We start from the raw sequence: 6,756 nt of genomic DNA, 5'->3' as shown, positions 1-6,756 counted from the left end.
CATGTACATCAGTACAAATGTCAGTACGGTAAAAAAAAAAAAAAATGCAAATAACTTTGACCTCCTGGTTGCCTGGGAAGAGTCTTAGAGATCGCCAGGGGTCTATGGACTATTCTACGAGTTCTGCTACTCTTGACACCCCTGTTTCTTCCAGGGCTTAGGTCTAAAGTCCTCACAGAGGCAGTTCCTGTAGATGTAGGGAAGATCTTCTCACCAACTTTACAGCTTTACTTCTTGCCAGAATTGTTCAGTACCCTGTGCAAAGAAGGTTCAATATGTACTAGGTACCACTTCAGTTCACTGCATCTTGGGCTGTACTTTTACTCCTTGCCTGAGTCTGGTGAGATAGAATGTTGACATACATAACAAGCTACAACATGTGGATTTGTTACTTACAGATAGGCAGCAAGGGACAACAGAAGCCTAGGATTCATGATAAGCCTATCTCCAAGGCTCAGTAATGCTGCACAGGGTGGATGAAGTCTTGTCTGTGCATGCCCCACTTGTACTGCTACCAAGGGACCCCAGAAAACAGTCTGCCTTAGGATTTATAACCTGGGGAACAGGACACACTAGGCTCAAGTGTTGAAGGGCATCTTGTTTGTAGGAGGGACAGGAACACAGCCCAGGCTGTCTGACCAGTCTTTCCATATCTCAGGATGTTGCATTCCCATCACATTCTACAGTTGTTCTTGAACAGTACAGGAGAGAAAGCAGGGAGAACTGAATTGGTTCAAGGCCATCTAGAAAATTGTCCTGCACCCTGAAGAAAATGACCAGGTATTTTAAAAAACGTTACCTATAGATGACTAAACTCAGCCAGCAGGAACACAGCAGCATTCCATCCTTCCATCCTCTCTCCCCAGTTCTCTCCTCCTACTCCCAACTTGCAAGGACAGACATCATACACACACACACACACACACACACACACACACACACACACACACAAATAGGTAAATAATTTGTGCAATGCTGAACTGCAACAAGACTTTATCCTAGCACAAGGTCACTTTCAAAGTACCCTCAGTTCTCACATGCAAAAATAATTAAAAATCAATTTATTTCTTTAATGTCAGCACTTCATAATATGACAAAGTGAAGTCTACATATTTATCATTTAAAGAAACTTTTGGAATCCGAGTCTCCCTCTGGTATTTCTGACAGTCTTTTACATTAATAACGTGTCCCCCAATATTTTTTCTCTCCTCAAATGCACCAATATTGAAAGTGAATAACTAATATGGCAGAAAGCAAATATTCTCTCCTAACTCCTGCCCAGGTGAGCTTTTTGCCACTTTTATTCCCTCTCCTTTCCATATCTATTAGTATCTGTGTTAGTAGTGCTGACAACTTTTCATTGCAAATAAAACTAGCATATCTAATCAATACAAAGAAGTTTAAAGAGACCATACAATTTAATAGTGACCTGAGTTCACCAGGCCAGACACAACGTTTTTACTATTATTATTATTATTTATTTATTTACTTATTTTTTGAGATGGAATCTCACTCTGTTGACCAGGCTGGAGTGCAGGTGCATTATCTCGGTTCACTGCAACCTCTGCCTCCTGGGTTCAAGCAGTTCTCCTGCCTCAGCCTCCCAAGTAGCTGGGACTTCAGGCATGCGCCACCACACCCAGCTAATTTTTGTATTTTTGGTAGAGACAGGGGTTTCACCATGTTGGCCAGAATGGTCTCAAACTCCTAACCTCAGGTGATCTGCCCACCTCAGCCTCCCAAAGTGCTGTGATTACAGGCGTGAGCCACGATGCCTGGCCGACACAATGTTTTTAATAATCAGAGTGGATAAAGAAGTCGTGAATGCACATATGCATCTATTTTTGTCTATCTCAAATATATAGAAATACTTGGAGGAAGGAATGAGAGAATTGAGCTTTTTCCTATATTCAGAATTGTATAGTGAGCATCTGTTATGTACTGAATCAGTGCCATTATATTACTGATACTGTTGAATGTGCAAAGAAAGGTTTTATCTGTGTATTTGTTAATGGGTGGTATTAATATATGATCACTGAAATCAGTATTTCCCATTGATAGGGTCTGATTTGCCAAGTACAGCTAGTAATTCTTCATCTTGTCATTGTTTTCTGCAAATGCCCCACCCCCTACCTTTCTACCTCCATCTTCTAGGTTTGCTAGATTTCCCAAAAGCTTATTCTTCTTGAAAGGGAAAGTTCTGTTCCACTCACCTCAATCCTTAGCCTCTTCTCCACAGGGGAGTATGGTGACGTCAGACCCTGTGGTGTTCATTGGGTATTACTGGTTTTCAGAGGTCACTCCCTGCCACAGTGATGAAAACTCTTACCTTAGATTTAACTTCACAAGACTATTGAGCAAACAGGGAATATGTAAAATGTATCTTTAAAAACAAAACACTAAACACCTAGTTTTGTGAACAGTGGAGTCCTTGGTTTCAGGTGCTGACTTTTATCTTTTTCTGTCCCGTACTTGGTTCTGGTGCGCAACGTTGAAACAATGAAACAGGCATGGGCTTGAGAAGCTAATAGTCTTGGGTTTGAATCATTTTTTCTATCACTTGCTACATGTGATATTGAGCAAACAATTAAATCTCAAATCTTCAGTTTCTGGAATATGTAAAATGAGAATTTTGTATGTGCCTCATAGGGTTGTGATAATTAAATGAAATAATAGACAATGAATATAATATATCTAGGATAGGGATACTCTCAATTAGTATTCTTGAAGAAATGGCTGAAGAGTCACATGAATGGATTTTCTTCTATGTCTGGGTAGCTGTGGTAGCAGTATATTTTCCGACTGTAGCCATGCAAACAGGAAGGATGTGTCCAAATATTCACAGGCTATTTGAGCTAGAAAACATCGAAAAAGTAATTTAGTACCCCTTCTCTTATTTTACAAAGGAAGGAAGGTACAATTAGAAAGGATACAAGGTTTACCCAAAGTCACTAGCTACTTCATATGTAAACATGTCAACACATCAACAGTTCTATTACTTACATTAATTGAAAATAGTGTATTGGCTCTCTGTTGTTGCTGTGACTAATTATTACAAATTTAGTGGCTTAAAATAAAACAGATGCATTATCTTATAATTCTGTCAGTTAGAAGTCCAACACAGGTCTCACAGGACCAAGATAAAAGTGTCTGACTGGGTTGCGTTTCTTTCTAGCGCCTCTGGGGAAAATCTGGATCCTTGCTTTGTCAGCCTTCTAGAAGACCCCATACATTTCTTGGCTAGTGGCATCATTCGTTTTTTTTTTTTTAACTCTTTTTAAAATTATTATTATACTTTAAGTTCTAGGGTACATGTGCACAACGTGCAGGTTTGTTACATATGTATACATGTGCCATGTTGGTGGCATCATTCTTGCATTGTCAGAGTCAGGAAGGTCACATCTCACTGACTATTGTGCAGTCAGATCTTCTTCTGAATACAAGAGAAAAACTTCTTTTAAGGATTCATGTGATTAGATTGGGTTTACTTGGATAATCCAGAAAAAAAAAATCTCCCTACCTCAAGGTGCTTAATTTAGTCACATCTGCAAAATCTCTCTTGACAGGTAAAGCACATATTTACAAGTCTGGGAATTAGGGAATGGATACTATCCCACCTACCACACCTAGAATCATATCTATGCATAGTATCACTGCAAACTGCAGCCATCATTTTGCATCTATAAGGTATTCATTGATAATTAGTATGCTTTAGGAAGATGTATGAGCTTGCTTGGGCTGCATTACCAAAATGCCACAGACTGGGTGACTTAAGCAACAGAAATTTATTTTCTCGTGGTGCTGGAGGCTAGAAGTCCAAGTTCAAAGTTTCAGCAGGTTTGTTATTTTCCGAGACTTCTCTCCTTGGTTTGTGATGGCTGCCTTCTCTCTGGGTCCTGACACGGTCTTTCCTCTGTGCACTCACATCCCTGCTCTCTCTATATGGGTCCAAATTACCTCTTCTTATAAAGACACCAGTCAGATTGGATGAGGAACCTAACAGCCTTATTTTAACATAATCATTTTTGTTTAAAGGTCTTGTCTCCAAATCCTGTTATGTTATGAGTTATTGGGGGTTAGGGCTTCAACATATGGATTTTGATGGAAAATAATTTAGCCTATAACGGTGGGCTTGAAATGATTATTTTTGTTTTTGATTAGAAATGGAACAAAATACTCTATTTTCATAAAATATTAATATTATTATTAATGTAGGAGTTATACATATTTCCCACAGTTTTATTTATGTGTGAAAGATCTATTTAGTGTGAAGTAGTGAGAGGGCATCTTTGGTTTTCAGGTTTCCTTTGAAGTTTTGTTTGGTTTTTAGTTTTCAGCCAAATTTCAAGGTTTGTTTATGGAATGGAGAAGGGAGAAACCTACACATGCACACACACACAAACACACCACACACTTTTCAGTGGTGCAGGCTATATTATTAGCATTTAATTAGAATGACCCGATGGCATACTAGGCACCATTTCCAAATCTGCATAATAGGTATTTTTCAGTATCCATGAGAGGTTGGTTCCAGGAGTCTCCAAGGATTCCAAAATCCACAAATGCTCAAGTTACTTATAAACACTGGCATAGGATTTGCATATAACCTATGTACATCCTCCTGTATATTTTAAATAATCTAGATGACAAATTGAGCATTCCCTAATTGAAAATCTGAAATCTGTAATCTCTCAAAATTCAAAAGTTTTTGATTACCAAGATGATTCCACCAGTAGAAAATCTGACACCTGACCTCATGTGACTGGTGCACAAAATTATTAAAAATATTGTATAAAATACCTTCAGGCTGTATGTATAATGTGTATATGAAACATAAATGAATTTTGTGTTTAGACTTAAGTCTCATCCCCAAGATATCTCATTATGTCTATGCAAATTGTTGAAGATTTCTAAAAATCCAAAATCTGAAACACTTCTGTTCCCAAGCATTTAGCATAAGGGATATTCAACTTATACTTATCATACCCAATAGTATATAAATGCTATGTAAATAGTTGTTACACTGTATTTTTAAAAAAATGAATATTAGTTTTTATTGCTGTGTTTAAAAAACTGTTTTCTTTTTGAAAATATTTTCTATTTGTGATTGTTTGAATACATGAATGCAGGACCCACGGATATGGAAGTCAAGCTATATGGGGTAATGATATTTGAGAGAGTAGTTGTATAAAAAAGCTTTCATGTATATATTATCTGTACGATAATCTGAGAAGATTTTTGATTGTGGTGCTGATGGCCTTATTAATAACATTTGAATAAGGGGAAATTAATATTAAAAAATGTAAGTGACCTGCCCAAGATCATATCTGGTCATTGTAATTCAACCCAGGTCTTTTGATTTTCACTTATCCGAAAGGAAGGATGTTTGAGAATTTCTTTAGTTAGTCATGCTGCCATTCTCTCTTTCATCCACCTATACATTCCTCAGTAAAATCATTTGTCTATCCATTCTCTTCATCCCAATTATCTTATCTGATTAGCCCTTCACCTAGCCATCTATCAACCCATTCATCCATTCATTGAGTAATCATGACAGAAACTCGAAAATGTGATGATTTCTTTGAAGCAGGGATTTTTGTCACAAGCTTCTGCGTTCTTCCAAAGCTTTAAATAAGACAGTTTATTGCTCAAGAAGTAGGAGTAAGCAACACAGCTAAGTTAAAATCAAGCATTTTGACACAGAAAAAAACATGATGTGCCATTGTCACCCTCCTATTTTATGGCCCAAATGAAACTCCAGTTTTATGTATGTCTTTTTTTTTTTTAAACCTCAATTGCAATGTTCTTCCAAGTTCACAGCATTTTGATTGCCCCATACTCCCTTTATAAATACGGAATTTCATAGTAGATGACTGTTATTTGGTTATCTACTGTGTTCCTTCCCGCTGTGCTATTGTCACTTATTTGAGTAACAAGATGCATCCTGTTTTGCAAGTGATTGCGATTACTGTATGAGAAATCTATCTCATATTTTCAGCTCCTATTAGTACTCTTGTTAATCAAGCTCTTTGAAACATAAAGAGCACTGATATAACATTCTGTCAGGATTTCACACTTTTTGACAGTACAATCTAATGTTCCTCTGTGACTCGCCCTTTGGAAAATTTTCTGAATATCTGTTTTATCTGTGTTAAATATCCATATCTCTGTAAGATCCACTTCTTTTGTTTGGCTGATAATCCTGGGTGTATTTTTCAGTCTTATTCTACTTTCATCATTTATTGCTTCACTGGGTGTTGATTTGTTGAAAACTTCTCCTTTCTTTATAGAATGGATGGATATCGATATCCATATCTACACACATATCTATATCTCTATTCATCTACCTATCAAGAGAGAAAAAGAGAGAGAGGTGGGGGGGTTTAGGGAATTCATAAAGAGATATTGTGTTGACGAAAATCAAATATGTACCAAAGCTCTTTATGGAAGAATCTCTTGGAATTAAAGTTTAACTTCCAACACCTATGCCTGCTTTAGTGCAAAATAAGGAGTAACACCCTGGGAAAGAATAACTTGTTAGTTTTTTTCCCAGATCTATCTTTTGCGATAGACACTGTGGTTCTTGAAGCCTACCCACTCACCAGTGCATCTATTAGTTTATTCATCCATTTATTTAAAACATTTAATGTGCATTGAAACATAAATGGAAAGATGGCTGAGAATCTCATTTAGTTAGTAATCGCTTTATTACTATGCCCTTCATCCATGCATTCTCCAATAAAATCACTCATCCAC

At 37.1% G+C, this 6,756-nt stretch overlaps 1 protein-coding gene across 2 annotated transcripts in view; it reads left to right on the top strand.

The window, feature by feature from the left end:
- The window catches only part of CDH8 (cadherin 8), a 382,846-nt gene that overhangs the window by 118,402 nt on the left and 257,688 nt on the right, over positions 1 to 6,756 (top strand). The gene's annotated exons all lie outside the window — the stretch shown is intronic.

Source organism: Gorilla gorilla, chromosome 18 (genome assembly GCF_029281585.2).
Source record: "Gorilla gorilla gorilla isolate KB3781 chromosome 18, NHGRI_mGorGor1-v2.1_pri, whole genome shotgun sequence".
Lineage (NCBI taxonomy): Eukaryota > Metazoa > Chordata > Mammalia > Primates > Hominidae > Gorilla > Gorilla gorilla.
The sequence above is the reverse complement of the archived record's forward strand: the minus strand, read 5'-3'. Positions and strand labels throughout refer to the sequence as shown.